Source organism: Protopterus annectens, chromosome 7.part0, assembly GCF_019279795.1.
Source record: "Protopterus annectens isolate FY-2018-M chromosome 7.part0, PAN1.0, whole genome shotgun sequence".
NCBI classification, from domain to species: Eukaryota; Metazoa; Chordata; order Ceratodontiformes; family Protopteridae; genus Protopterus; species Protopterus annectens.
Window position 1 is genome coordinate 1,120,683,903 of NC_056739.1, and position 16,637 is coordinate 1,120,700,539.

At 40.0% G+C, this 16,637-nt stretch overlaps 1 protein-coding gene across 1 annotated transcript in view; it reads left to right on the plus strand.

The window, feature by feature from the left end:
- Nucleotides 1–16,637, plus strand: part of SPG11 (SPG11 vesicle trafficking associated, spatacsin) — a 2,547,571-nt gene that overhangs the window by 2,177,203 nt on the left and 353,731 nt on the right. The gene's annotated exons all lie outside the window — the stretch shown is intronic.

Sequence of the window (16,637 nt, forward strand, 5' to 3'; positions counted from 1 at the left end):
ATACCAGTGCTGTCACTAGACTTCTGCACTTTAGTTGGAAGATTTCCACCTGACATTTTTACCTTGTAAAAAACAGGCATTAGTAAATTATGAGAAAGAGAGCTACATCATGGCTGGCAAGACTTCATCCCTGTGTTTGCCATCCCAGAGATCCTCTGCCCATCCCCTTAGTAGAGAGTCGAGGGTATTGGACAAATTTGGAAAGCTTATATTTCCTTCAGAAACTTTTGCCTTGAGGTCCTTGAATTATTTAGCACATTTTACAAGGCTGCAGAGGCATTTGACCAATGAGCTGTCCAAATCCCTCTCGGAGTCCATGTTTGTGGAGGACTGTAAGAGCTCATCTTCACAACTGGCCACTGTTTTATCCATTTCCAGTGTGTCCATGAGGCTAATATCCCATGCTGCAGGAGGTACTTTACTGGCTGCTGGTTCAGGTGTTGCAGTTAGGAGACGTGCCTGGATGTAGTTTTGCTATTTTTTTTGCAGAGCCTTTCAAATCTTCTTTCATCTATACTCCCCTTGATGGAACATTCCTGTTTGGCCATTCCTGTCTGGCCCTTCTGTGAAAGAAACACTTTCCCACAGTTAATAGGAAGGAAAGACCCTGTCTACCAGAGGGATTCACTTTTATACCCCTCAACAATCTTTTTCCTGATATCAAAGAGGGGGAAAGAAAATGTAGTTTCATAAATCCCAGGGATCTTTCCAGAATTCAAGGGGGGTTAACTCATCTAGGGGCGGGGGTTCAAATGGAAGACTCCATCCTTGCAGCAGAGGAGGCATGTAAAACTAGGGATGTGAAGTTGTTCAATCTTGTCATTCATTCATCACTGATGGGTTCACAGCCAATCCTCGGCTCCAACACGGCTGACTAGTTCTCCAGTAGCATGAGACCCCACCCCCTTTTCCCATAATGCACTGCTGGAATTACCCCTGATCTAGTTTGCCGTGGCACGGATCTCTTGGTTTCCAGCTTGGCTTGAGACTTTATTGGGAGTTTTTCAACTTTCAACAAGTTATGTTTTCACTTTTTTATATACTTTGTTCTATTCATAGCAGCAGATATGCTAGTTAGTAAATGGTACTTTTTCCTGTGTTTTTACCCCTTTCCTCAGTATTCTGTCTTGCCTTCAGCCTTTTGGCCTTAGGATTAGTAATTAGTCAGTGATCCCCTTTGGGACTGTCGTTTTGGATCTCTATTTACTGTAGTTATTAGTTGTTAGTGCCCCTTTTTGGGCTGTGTGTATGTTTGTGTGTTACTTAGTTTAAAACAGCTCTTAGTTAATTAGTGTGCTTGAGTTGTGTAATGTCTGAAGATAAGGACAAGCATCCAAAGTCTGGGTTTAAAAAGTGCCCAGACTGTGGACAGAAAATGTCAGTCACAGATGCCCATGTGCAGTGTGTTTACTGCTTGGGTGAGGTACATCTGCAAGAGTCATGCAGCATATGTCATTCCTTTTCCACAAGAGTGTTAGCTGAAAGGAAGAGGAAATTGATTGATAGGGATATCATTAAGCACCCCTTTTCTGAGACATTGTCTGACCAGAATGGAGCCAGTAAATCATCAATATCTTCCAAGTCTTCCACTGATCCTAGACCCAAGAAAGGAAAGAGGTCAGAAATTGTGGTGACTTTGGCTCCACTGCCCTCGGAGCAGACAGTCTGCTCTTTTCGGAACCGGGACATAACCTTGGAACCTGTTACCGAAAAACCTCCTTCCATGTTGCTCCATCTGTCCATTCTTCCAGGTCCTCTGTCAGCTTATCTGATCTGGATATGGACCGGCTAGTTCAGAAACTCTTGAAGGCACCAGGCCTAGTTAAATTACTATCGGCTCAGACACAACCGTCGGAGCCGAAGACCACTACCCTTGAATTGTCTGCTCCTCCTCCGAGCCATATTGGACCTTCAGAGCTGGAGGAGGCTGACTTGATGATCAAGAATCCCGTGGAGCCGACACCTGCTCCAGTGTCGTCGGCTCCATCTTCTCGGATGTTCTCAGTGCCAACTGGGGACTCTAGGACCCGACGCTCTCCGGTTGGGTCCGGGGAGAATAGCCGCACCTACTTGACGGTGCCGACTCTTCCTCTCGGGGCCTCGGCTAGGGTGAGCTCGTCTCCTACCTCGGACTCGGAGCCCATGGCTTCGGTGCAGGAGAAGATTGTGGCTCCATCAGAGCCATCAACTCCTTCTCATTGGAGCTGAGGTGCTTTCGATGCCATGAGGCGAGTGTTGTCTCCCAAGACTTCCTCATCTCAAGGTCTGGCCTCTTCTTCCCCTAAAGTGCCTGTGTCTGTTTCCTCTGGTCCTCCCAAACATAGAGACCCAGAACCTCAGGTAGCCCCACAGGGCTCACCCTGCTCTTCTGAGACCTCTCCAGAAGTTCCCCCTGAAGAGCTTCCCAGGAAGAGATTATGCAAAAGGAGGCATTTGGACTCCCCCCAGGAGTCTTAAAACATTGGACACTGACTTGGATGAATCAGAATGGTCCCCCCAGATCCCCCTCTGAGGACATCTCCTTTGCGGAGATTCTTGAAATCCTTAGGCAAGAGGGGTAATTGGCTGTCCAAGAGCCCTACTGAGGATGAGTCAAATCTCATGAAGGTGTTTGGGTCTCAACCTTCCACCTCTTGGGTATCTCCACCCTATGATGAACTTATGGATCTGGTCTGTCGTAGGGCATGGGAGTCTCCAGAATCTGTGGAACCTGTTCCTCGGAGGCCTAATAAGTTTATTACAGCCCCTGTGGATAAGTCCTTTTTGACCAAGGGAGTCCCTGTTGATGCCATGGTGGTGGCGGCCAGCAAAAAGGAAATATCTGAGACTTCCTCATCTATCCATTCTCCTAATACAGAATCTAGGATCATGGATAGATATGGGAAATGCATGTTCAGTTCAGTGACTTTCTCACTCGGGTCAGTGAACTACTTGACACATTTTACCAGACTGCAGAGAGATCTCCTTAAGAAGTTGGGAGATACTCTTCAGGGTGCTGTAGTTTCGAGTGTATCCGATAAGATTGCCACTCTGCTCTCTACCCTCAATTTGATAGTCAACTCGTCCATGCGTCTCGTTTCATGTGCAGCTGATGGTTCGAGCAGAGACGCAGGTACAGGAATCGCTCCCCGTAGGCATGCCTGGATGAGACTCTGTTCCTTCGCGGAACCACTCAAGTCTTCCTTTAATAATACCCCATTTGACGGCTCATCCTTGTTTGGGCCAAAGGTGAAGGAGACTTTAACCAGGTGTGAGCAAGAAGGAATGACTCTGTCTGCCGGAGTCCGTTTTTTCACCCCCCACTCGACCCTTTCCCAAAAGTCAGAGGGGAGGAAAGATGTGGTTCCGAAAAGCTCAAGGAGCCTTTCAAGACACACGTGGAGAGCCCCCCTCCAGAGGCAGAGGAGGGGGTTTCAATGGAAGACGCCACCCTCGCGGCAGAGGGGGTCCGCAACACCAGTGTGACAGAGATCATTTCTCTGGTCAATCCTACCAGCGCTCCTGGAGGCAGTCGGGGGTCACTTATCTTTGTACCACAAAGCCTGGCTAAAAATAACAAACGACAGTTGGGTACGAAGTATCATTTTCAGAGGGTATTTCATACCATTCTCCACCCAGCCTCTTCCTGTCAAAAAAAATCCCGGACGTTCCACCCAGTCACATGGGACAAGCAGCAAAAGAGGTATGCTGATTGCTAGAAAAAAAGAGTCATCCAGCCAGTCCCAGCAGACCAGACAGGATTCGGAACTTACTCAAGGTTCTTTTTGGTTCCAAAGAAAACGGGGGACTGGAGACCCGTTTTGGATCTCAGCAAACTCAGCCAATTTGTGAGAAAAGAGACGTTCCGAATGGTTACGCTACAGTCCATACTCCCCTTGTTGGGGAAGGACAAATGGATGTGCTCGATTGATCTCAAGGATGCGTACTACCACATAAAAATGGCCAAACCATCCAGAGATCACCTGCGTTTCTGGCTGGGAGCCAATCATTATCAATTCTGAGCTCTGCCCTTTGGTCTCACTACAGCCCCCAGAGTGTTCACCAAGTGCATGGCAGTAGTCACAGCTCACCTGAGGTGTCTAGGATTCCAGATGTTTCCGTATCTAGACAATTGGCTCCTTACCTCCACCACCAGGCATCAACGTCTTCAAGCGAGAGAGGCTACTCTGACACACTTCGATCAGCTAGGTATTACAATCAACTTCGAAAAGTCTGCCTTGTTGCCATCGCAGTATATCATGTTTATGGGGACAGAACTAGACACGTCAACCACCACTCTTCGCCTTCTGCCAGAAAGAATCTCTATTCTCCGCCAACACATCATGTCCCTAATATCAAAGAACAAAGTACCAGCAGCAGAGGTATTGAAAGTTCTAGGATTGATGGCGGCAGCTATTCTAGCAATCCCCTTAGCAAGGATGCATATGAGAATCCTTCAATGGCTTCTATTCACGCAATGGTCTTACCAAGAACTTCCAGTGAGTCACATGATCCTGATAAATTCCTGCAAGAAGGATCTTCAGTAATGGTTGATGTCTCTTCATGTCACAATAGGACGTCCTTTCATGCTTCCCCCTCCAGTTGCCACTGTGACCACGGACGCTTCCCTGATAGGGTGGGGGGGCTATTTCAGGGAAAGACCGCTCAAGGCACATGGACAGATCAAGAATCACATCTGCATATCAATGTCCTGGAGATAAGAGCAGTACTTCTAGCGTTGCAATACTTTCAGGACTCTCTTCCTCTAGGGACAATTGCAATACAGACAGACAACATGTCAGTGGTCTGGTATCTGAACAAACAACGCACATCCCGGGAAAATCTAACATAATAGCGGACAGACTGGGCAGAGCAATCTTGTTGCCCCACAATGGTCCCTCAAACAAGAGATTGCGGACAGGATCTTCCACAAATGGGGCCAGTCTTCCTGCGACCTCTTCACCAGTCACATCAACGACAAATGCAAAAGCTATTTCACCCCAATTCCCACACCAGGTCACACCCCGAGGGATCCTCTTGTCCACAATTGGCCCCCGGGTCTCCTCTCTGCATTTCCACCAATTCCCCTGATATCCAAATTCTTACAGAAAGCAAAGTCGCTGGGATGGACAGTCATCCTCATAGCCCCTCATTGGCCTCAGCAGATTTGGTTCCCGTTTCATTATCATCATATTCTGGAAGATCCATGGATCCTGGACCCAGTTCCAGACTTGTTGACACATCCGTCAGGGGATCTTCACCCGTCATTGCAGACACTGAAGCTAACCGCTGGCTGCTCCAATTCCCCACATAGCCAGACTCTATAATCTTTCCCATGACACTAGTCAGATTTTGTTGGCTTCCCACAAACCTTCCACCAGAAAATTGTATCGTAGTAAGTGGAAGAGATTTTCCATTTGGGCTTCTTCACACAACATTGACCCTTATCAAACGCCATTGTCTTCTATCTTACAATTCTTAAAAACTTCCCAAACACTGTCTTCCAAGACCACGTGAATAATCCATTGAAATATTTATTTAAGCTTCTCTTTAAACATGCACTTTTCGTCAGATTTAAGAATCCAACTTCATCAGAAACAAAACTTTAAGTTAACAATCTACTAGAGCATTTTATAGCACCCAAATCTCATTGAAATCACATTGAAGTCACGCAGCACTACACATGTACTACGCAGAGAGCTCACCCTACTGGTCCAGTGGGAAGTTTGGGAAGTTTTTTGTTTACCTGTTTCAAACCATTTTCAAGGCTTATCTTACAATTCTTGACAGAAATCTTCAACAAAGGAGCAGCGGCAGCTACGGTACGAGTACAATTAGCTGCTATATCTAATTTCTATCTAGGAATTGATGGTTTGAATATTATGGCTCACCATTTGTCTAAGGCTTTTCTAAAAGGCTCCTTTCACATAAGGCTGCCAGTGAAGACACCTTATTCCCCCTGGAATTTGAATCTTTTGTTATCTCATATCATTCTTCCTCCTTTTGAGCCTGCATCATATTGTGAACTAAAATTCTTGTCATGGAAAACTATCTTCTTAGTAGCCATCACTTCAGCCCGTAGAGTGTCAGAGCTCCAACCCCTTTCCTTCAAGCCCCCTTACATTGTCTTCCATACTGACAGAGTATCTCTCAGAACTAATCCATCCTTTCTGCCCAAAGTATGTTCTGAGGTTAACATTAATCAAGTCATTGAGTTGCCCGTTTTCTTCCCTAATCATGCCAACAAATTGGAATATATGTTGCATAAACTCGATGTTCATAGACAACTTAGATTTTATTTGGACAGAACCAAAGACATTAGGAAATCAGATCAGCTCTTTGTGTCCTTTTCTGAGATGAGGAAAGGTAAACCAGTTGCTAAAACAACCCTGTCTAAGTGGCTGTCGGATTGCATCACCTATACATATGTTTGTCATAAAATGCCATTATCTAGTAAGGTAAAGGCTCATTCAACCAGAGCAGTTTCTACCTCGTCAGCCTTTCAAGCCAAATTGCCTTTGGATAACATCTGTGCAGCAGCCACCTGGTCTAAACCTCACACTTTTATAACTCATTACAAAGTGGATAAGGCCTCCAGGGACAGGGCTTCATTTGGCTCTATGGTTCTGAAGAGTGTACTGCCGTGAGCCACCCAAGATCAGGGTGCTAGGGACGCTACCCATCAGTGATGAATGAACGGCGAGATTGAACAACTTCACATAAAGAAGTTATGTACTCACCATAACGTTCCATGTGAGTTGTTCCAGCTCGCCTTCATTCTCACGTCCCTCCCTCCTTCCTCCTCCTGGCTGACAGTTGACCTGGAGGCTGTCTTCATCCTGGTTTTTCAATGTGTATTCATTCCTAGGTAGAATAATTATTGTACTATCATATGGTATGCAGCAAACAAGATCTGAGGTAATTCCAGCAGTGCATTATGGGATAAGGGATGGGGTCTCGAGCTACTGGAGAACTTTGAGCTTGCTAGTCGGCCGTGTCGGAGCCGAGGATCGGCTCTGAACCCATCAGTGATGAATGAAGGCGAGATGGAACAACTCACATGGAACGTTATGGTGAGTACATAACTTCTTTTTTCCAAGATTCCTTTCCAGATAGACCCTTTTATCGCTCCTGAAGGGTTGCTGACTGCTCACCTATGAAGGCAGTTAGGGGGCACTTGTCTTTGAACCCGGCTGCCTGGGTTTCTGTAACAAAAGATTCTTAGAAACATTTAAGATTCTGTTATCACTATTCCACAGACTTGCTTACTTTTCTTTACTGTAATCCACCACTGAAAGGTAAGTTACATTTAATCCACTTTTCCCTCTCTCATGCATTCACTTTGCAGTTCACATCCAACTCGTCATACTTAAGCTTAGACAATTCGGACATTACTCTATTCTGTCCCTGGTGACAGAGATGCCTCTCTCTACTAACTGTCACAGTACCTTACCTTCCTATCTGCTTAATGTTCCAAGCAGATATTGGTCTTACCACTCCTGACTGCAGTGTCATTTCATTTCTCTTCTGTCTCTTTGTCTATTCTAGCTTATTTATCACCTCCTAAGCCTCTATGCACCTTTAGTGGTAAACAGACTATTTCACTGTTCTGACCTAGGGGACAAATAGGCCTCTCTGTTATCTAATTGTTTACTCAGTATGCTGCTTCTCTCCTTACTTCTTTTTCTGACTTAAGTGGCAGTTAGGTCACTCTCTTATCTATTTCCCAGCTTTAGCTTCATATCACCTATCTTCTGCTTATTCAGAAGGAAGTATCAGGCTACTTTTGCTCCTCTAACCAAATGAGCAGACAGGTCTTCCACCAAACTTTTGCCCTGACCCTTTCTCTTTAACTATTTCCCGCAGTCTCAGCCTAGATGGCAGCTATGCTATTCCATTCCTGACTTTGTTGGTAGTTAAATCACTCCCCTTTCATTTACTATCTCCCAACCCCTCTGCCTCACTTCTAACTTTGTATCCATCTAATAAGGTTACAGTGTTGTGGCAGCAAGGCTGTCCCACTCCTGACCTAGGGGGCAGTTGGGTCACTCTCCATTCACTTGATCATTCTGTACCTCCTCTTTCCTAAACAACCAAGTTTTACATCTAGGCCATAGCTCTTCTCTACTCAAGGTGCAGATAGGGCTCCCTCCTAATATATTTCTCCTTACAAAAACACACTGCATTTCAACTAAGGTAGTAGATTAGGCTTCTTACACTCTTGAGCCTGATGACATATAGGTTGATTGTAAGAAAAAAGCAGATTCCACCACGCAGATAAAGCCGGAATTACAAAACGTCCAAAACCAAGTAAAAAAAACGGCACTACGATGCTCAAAAAACGCACAGGGTTTATTAGTATCACAACTCTAGCATAAATACTTTCACATACAAAGGCTTCATCAGGCAAAACAGTTAAAAGAAAAAACTTCATTACTTAAATACAAAGCCTATTAATTTTATGTGACTATAATAGTACAATTTAAGAGAGACAGTACTATGAAACTTTCCAAAAGTCAGACAGTGGATACAAGAAAAACATGCATATATACATACCACTATTTATTATATATACGTTATAATTCATTCTGTATTTCTTTTAAAATTGGCTTTAAAGTAAAATTTTCATTTAATCCTGGAGATTCATAAGCTTTAAAATGCAAAATCCATTTATTCTCATGAATCTCAGTACTGTTAGATATGTCACCCCCTCTTATATGTTTATCAGTATTATTAAAAAATTAAACAAATGTTTCATCTGTTTGTTTTATATGTTTATATAATGCATTACTTTCTAATTTTCTCTTTATTTCTGAAAGATGCTCACATATTCTGTCCTTCAACCTCCTATTACTTTTACTAATATAAAATGCATTACATCTTAAGCATCTAGCCATGTATATTATATTCATGGTATTACATGTACCATGGCTTCTAAGAAAAAATTCTTTAGATGTTATAGGATTTAAAAAGGTGTATCAGTAGAGACATACAAAAGAAACAGTTATGACATTTTTGAGTAGCAAATTTACTAATAGGAACTTTATTCACAACAAAACACCAGCCAGATAGTACGTTCTAATTTTTGGGAGGCGTGTTTATCATCTAACAGCCAGGAACTGGAATTAAATACTGTGACCACACCAAATGTTGTGAATGTGCCAGCTTCTGTTATTATTACAGAATCTACTGCATGTAATCTAAACCACCCAGCTGAACCTTCAGTGGTAGTAGACTCGAACATTATTTCAGCATTAGACCCTTTGGACCTGCCGATTCAGTCAAACAAGTTGTACCCTTTACCAAAAGAAAAACGGAATTACAACAAAAATCGGGGCCACAGCCGGGCGAGGAGTATGAATTACGGGATGACTACGAGGAGTCAGAAATTACTCTAAATGGTATTGTTTTTAATTTGTCTAAATATACTTTAGACAAACATGAACTTAAGTTACTTAATAAAATTTTAACCTTTATACCTGGACAGTTTGTAGATATAGCAGATGTTCTATTGAATTTTAAATTGTTCATACAAAAACTGAATTTATGATTATTAAATGGTATAACCTCTCCAGAAAATAACAATGAACATTATTTAACACGTTTAACTAGGAAGAGTGCATTTATACCTATAAATAATCCACTAATTTCAGCTTTTGAAAAAGTAGTTATAAGTGATATATATCAACTGATGACCACTAAATATCAAAGCTTTTACAATCTTACTTCTGAACAGCAATGTGCAAATTAAATCTTTACTGTCTAATGATTAAATCGTTATAAAAGCACCAGACAAAGTTGGGGACATTGTCATTCTTAATATAGAATATTATAATAAAATACTTGAATTGTTTGGTACTAATGATTATGAAATCATAAATGTTGGACAAAATAATATTATTAATAACATTAACACTAGTGTGTATGATATGCACCTTAATGGAAAAATTACTTTAGACACTTGAAATTATTTTCATGTTCCACATCCTAGGATTCCTTTCATTTATGGTATTCCAAAAATACATAAATCTGTTACTTCTTCCCCTTTAAGACTCATTGTTTCTGCTTCGGGGTGGATTACAGAGCTATTGTCTAAGTATGTTGAATTTCATTTAAAAAAGGCTTTAGATTTCTCTGCTACCATTGTGAAAGATACTCCACATTTTTTGCAACAACTTTATATGTGGTCTATAAACTATGATACAGTGGATATAAAAAGTTTACACACCTCTGTTAAAATGTCAGTTTTTTTAGATATAAAAATGAGACCACAACAAATCATTTCAAAACTTTTCCCACCTTTAATGTGACCTATAACCTATACAATTCAATTGAAAAACAAATATGTTAGGGGAAAAATTATAAAAAAATAAAAAAACTTGCAATAAGCTGGTTGTGTAAGTGTGCACGCCCTTAAACTAAAACTTTGTTGAAGCACCTTTTGATTTAATTACAGCATTCAGTCTTATTGGGTACACACTGCCATCAATGAAAGAGACTCTTGATTAACCCCAAACAAAGTATAGCTGTCCTAGTAGGATTTTCCTGACATTTACTTAGTTGCCTGCTATAGCAAAAGCCATGGTTCACAGAGGGCTTACAAAGCATCAAAGGGATCTCATTGTTGAAAGGTATCAGGAGAAGGATACAAAAAATTTCTACAACATTGGATATACCATGGAACATAGTGAAGGCAGTCATCAAAAAGTGGAAAAAATATGGGACAGCAGTGACGTTGCAAAGATCTGGATGTCCCTCCAAAGTTGACAAAAAGCCAAGACAAATACTGATCAGGGCAGCTTCCAAGAGACCTACAGTAGCACTGAAGGAGCTGCAGGAATTTCTGGCAAGTACTGGTTGTGTACTACATGTGACAACAATCTCCAGTATTCTCCATATGTCTGAGCTATGGGGTAGGGTTGCAAGACGGAAGCCTTTTCTTACACAGAAAAACATCCATGCCCGGCTGAAATTTGCAAAACAATACATCAAGTCTCGCAAAAGCATGTGGGAAAATATGTTATGGTCTGATGAGACCAAGGTTGAACTTTTTGGCCACAATTCCAAAAGGTACATTTGGTGCAAAAACAACACTTTGCTTCACCAAAAGAACATCCCCACGGTGAAGCATGGTGGTGGCAGTATCGTGCTTTGGGGTTGCTTTTTTCACCTGGAACTGAGGCTTTAGTCAAGGTGGAGGGAATTATGAACAGTTCCAAATACCAGTCACTTTTGGCCCAAAACCTTCAGGCATCTGCTAGAAAGTTGAAGATGAAGAGGAATTTCACCTTTCAACATGACAATGACCCCAAGCATACATCCAAATCAACAAAAGAATGGCTTCACCAGAAATAAATTAAAGTTTTGGAGTGCCCAGCCTGAGCCCAAACCTAAATCCAGTAGAAAATCTGTGGATTGACCTGAAGAGGGCTGTGCCCAAGAGATGCCCTCGCAATCTGACAGATTTGGAGCACTTTTGCAAGGAAGAGTGGGCAAATATTGCCAAGTCAAGATGTGCCATGCTAATAGATTCCTACCCAACAAGACTGAATGCTGTAATTAAATCAAAAGGTGCTACAACAAAGTATTAGTTTAAGGGTATGCACACTTATACAACCAGCTTATTGTAAATTTTTTATTTTTTATATTTTTTCCCCTAACATGTTTGTTTGTTTTTCAATTGAATTATACAGGTTATAGGTCACATTAAAGGTGGGAAAAGTTATGAAATTATTTATTGTGGTCTCATTTTTTTATATCACAAAAACCTGGCATTTTAACAGGGGTGTGTTAACTTTTTATATCCACTGTATATCTGATTGTTATTTAGTAACCTTGGATGTGGACTCTCTTTTTACATCTATACCAGACAATGTAGGTATTGAATTTTTTAGAGATTTCATCACTCTTTTATCTGTATTCACTTCAATTGAAATTGAAGCTATTTGTGATCTCACAGAGTTAGTTTTAAATAATAATGTCTTTTTGTTTCATGACGTTATGTACAAACAATGTAAAGGCATGGCCATGGGTACTCCCATGGCCAATAGTTACGCCAATCTTGTAAATCATTGGGAACTTAATTTTATCCTTAATCATAAAAAGAGTAAATACAGAGGAAAATATTATTCTACAAGCATTTTGTGGATGACCTATTCCTTATTTGGAATGAGTCATTTGTTGATTTTCATGATTTTATTGACTGCGTACATTCTACAACAAGTTTTTTACGTTTTAAGTATACCATTCATTTTACATATATATATAGTTTTTAGATATTGAAAGTTTTAAGAATGTAGATGGTGCTATAGGGACTATGTTATTTAGAAAACAGGATAAGAAAAACACGTATTTGCATAAGGATAGTATGCACCCCCCTTGTATATTTAATAATATTGTTAGAAATCAGCTAAAACGTGTAGTACAACTAAATACTGAAATAACTAATATGAATGCACAAAAGCAATCTATGGCTAAAGATTTCACTGAAAGAGGATCTCAAAATGACAATTAATAAATTAGTGACTGAAACTAAACAGAAATTAATAGTAGTATATATTCAATTTTTTTCTGATAAACATTCTTGCCATCTAAAGAACAGATCTAATAACACAAATACATTTAAATGTGTATTACCATATGATGACAATACTTTTAAAATTCAGCACATCATAAAGAAGTATTGGCATATGTTAAAACACATACCAATGTTCAAGGATATAACTGTTAAACACCTACCTATCCTTTGGGTATAAAAAACAACATCTTAAACAATTGTGTTGTAAAGAGCAGGAAAAATATGTGAATAAAGTTCCTATTAGTAAATTTGGTACTCAAAAATGTCATAACTGTTTCTTTTGTATGTCTGTACTGATACCTCCTTTTTACATCCTGTAACATCTAAAGATTTTTTTCTTAGAAGCCGTGGTATATGTGATACCATAAATATAATGTATGTGGCCAGATGCTTAAGATGTAATGCATTTTATACTGGTAAAAGTAATAGATTGAAGGACTGAATATGTGAGCATCTTTCAGAAATAGAAAAAGTTCGAAAGTAATGCATTATATAAACATATAAAACAGACAGATGAAACTCATTTGTTTAATTTTTTAATACTACAGAATACTGATACACATATAAGAAGGGGTGATATATCTAACAGTACTGAGATTCATGAGAATAAATGGATTTTGCATTTTAAAGCTTGTGAAGCTTCAGGATTAAATGAAAAGTTTACTTTAAAGCCAATTCTAAAAGAAATACAGAATAAATTATAACGTATATATGTATAATAAATAATGTTATGTATGTATGTTTTTCTTGTATCCACTGTCTGACTTTTGGAAAGTTTCATAGTACTGTGTCTTTTAAATTGTACTGTTATAGTCGCATGGTATTAATATGTTTTGTATTTAAATAATGAAGTTTTTTCTTTGAAGTGTTTTGCCTGATGAAGCCTTAGTAGGTGAAAGTATTTATGCTAGTGTTGTGATACTAATAAACCCTGTGTGTTTTTTGAGCGTCATGGTGGTGATTTTTACTTATTTTACTTGTTTTGGACATATAGGTTGATCCCATTTTCTTTTTTAGGGCTAGATGAGGGAGAGAAATTCTCATGTTCCATACTTTTCCCTCTGCTTCTCACCTTCACTGACATCTCTCACACACAATATAGATTGCAGCCAAACTTGCTCCTTTCCACTCCCACCTTCCAGGACTTGAACCTGATCTGTCACTGCTACTACCCCTCTATCCCTTCATTCTCTATTTTAACTTAACCTACCTTATTTCTTGTCCATCAGTGTAGTCCTACAGTCATGCTGAACCTTTGCTTAATTTTTGCTTCTTTAATCAGCTTTGTTTCGGCTGGAGTGCGGGGAGTGCCTTCTGTTTGGAGTCTGCATGTCCTTCCCGCAGTTGGATGGGCATTCGAAAGACATGCGTAAATGGGTGTGCATTCGTTGAAGGTTGAACGTCGAGCTGGCACCTCGGCGTTTGTGAAAATCTACTGCCAATCATTAGCAGACTGGAGTTCCGCTGTGGCTGCCCATAACTGGGAAAAGCCGAAAGACAAACAACAACAATCAGCTTTCTCTCCTTAACTTGCTCACTATGTATTATAGAACACTTCCTAATTTTGGAACCTCTTGCCTCTGCCTTTCCAACCTATTCACCCTTCATTCCAGTTGAGATTCCATTTCACTTGCCCCAGTATTTAAAACAGCCTCTACCTTGAGAAAACAGTTCTTTATTCAGATTATTATACCACAAGCCTAAAAGTGCATTTTGACTTAGATAATCCCTTCATAAATTACTTTATTTCTTCAGATAAAAGTTTCTAAGATCTGGCAGTATTCACACAACCCTGACTCTACCCCTAAAATAAATTATAGCACCATGCCAACTCTATCCATTAGTTATACACCACACAGCAACACCATCCATAGGTACAGTAACCTAAAAGTAGTTTCCTTCAATTCATGCAGTATAAATAATGCATAGCCTGTGCTGGAATCCTGGGTAATTAATAAAAATCCTCCCATCCTGGTCATTAAAGAAACATAGCTAAAGGATATCTTCTGTCCGTCCAACTCCATTCTAGGAAATTACAAAATCGTCAAAATCACTTGGTGAAGGGGTCATGCCTACCACCTGGATCTTATTAACCATTCCATATCAAGTCGAACAAAACAACTAACTGGAAACTGGCCAATATTCCCCTTGGTAATCATACTCAACTTGCCATTTCTGTTATTTACATTCCTCCTCCATTCTCCATTTTCTCCATTTACAGTGTCCTTTCAGAATTATTTCCTAGTAGATGCAGTAAAAATACTATCATCCTGGGGATGACTTCAGTGTTATGACCCTAAGCTCTGAGACAAAACAACTTAATAAAATGTGCTTATAATTCTTTCTCGAACTGGTAAAGCATATAATCAGACCTAATATGTGGATTGGTAAGCACATTGCCCTGGATCTCATAATATCAAACACAGTCCACCACTGTTCAAACATTTCTGTCTTGCTGAATTCTGTAAGTGATCACTACCCCATTATCTCTCTCTGCATGGTCATTTAAGGCTACAAAACCATCATCCCAAAGCATTACTGGTCATCCATTCCCAGAGCATAAATCATTCCTCCTTTGCTCCATCTTAGAATTCGCAAACTCATTTTGACCTTCTACTAATTTTCAAATGTCACTAAATAACCCTCCTTAAACTCCATTATACCCACTGACAGAATATGCGGCCATCTTCAACTTTAGGGAAATTTTTTATAAAAGAACAATGAACCTACTTAAAAAACTTTATTAATCATCTCATAAACATTTAGGGCTGCATCATATTTGTCTTAATAAAGCTGTGAATAATATTTATTGCTAAACCTTTACCTTTACATAAAGCTACAACCTGTCCCTTATTTCTGCAATTCTCCCTCCTGCTTTAAAACATTCATTCATTATCCCCCTACCTAAAGTATTTTCATGCAAAACTCATAAAGACTGGTGGTATATATCCACCTTGTGTTTACTCTCTAAAATCTTTGAAAACTTTCTCAAAAAATAAGTAATCAAGCATGGAACTAGCTATGGTCTCCCTGTTTTTTTAATTTCTCCAAGTCTTTTGGGTTTCTAATTTCATGATGAGAATGGACCCCATTCTTTAGTCAAAGTGTGAATCAAGTTCATGAAATTAGCATTGTTTCAATCTTTGATGTTAACCAGAAGTGCTCTTCGTAGCACCCGCAGTGTACCCAGTAATGAATTTTCGTGCAATTCATACGGAAAAATATGCATCGGTAACATAGCCAAGTATAATTATAAATTATTTTTTATAAGGACCATTGCTCCTACTACTATTGGAACTGTCTGGGTATCTTTCTTTCACATTGCCCTCATTTCTGCCTGCAAATCCTGGTATTTTATGACTTTGTCTCTCTCTGTACGTAAGACACTGTAGTCATTGGGTGTAGCAATTTCAATTATCTACTTTTTTATCTTATTGTCATGGACTACTATATGGTTTTCTTGCATCTGTTTTTTGAACTGTTGGTAATGGGTGATCCCATGTGATGTAAACTAAATAATTTTCTATAATGCTTTGTGGCTCATGTTTTTCAGCTAATTCAATATTATAACATTTGCGCAATCCCTAGTGCAACAGTTTTGCTACATTATTATGCCTTTCAGTATACAGTCCTTCTGCTATTAGTAATCAAAACCAGCAGCAAGATGTGTGACTGGTTCCAGTTCTGTTTTACAAAACCTACATTTGTCTGTTCTTCCACATGTTCAGGCAACTTTGTAAACCAATGTTCATAGGTTCATAAGTAGATACTAGGCTATCGGCCCTAGGGCCCATACAAGCCTAGCCAAAAAATGTACCCTGGCTTTCGCCACCCAAGAAAATTATTTTCCTATGCCCCTGTTGAGCAGAGCTACAGAAGTGATCCCCGGGGTGAATTTCCCATTTCCCATCCAATCATCAAGATTTTTCTTGAAGAGTGCTAATGAGGAACTCTGTTTGACATAGATAGGTAGTCTGTTCCAGAGTATGGGAAGTCTCTGGGACAGGAATCTATCCCTCCAGCATGTTCTGTTTATTGTGGTGACAAGGTTAAGGTCCCTAGAGCGTGTAGCTCAGTGGGA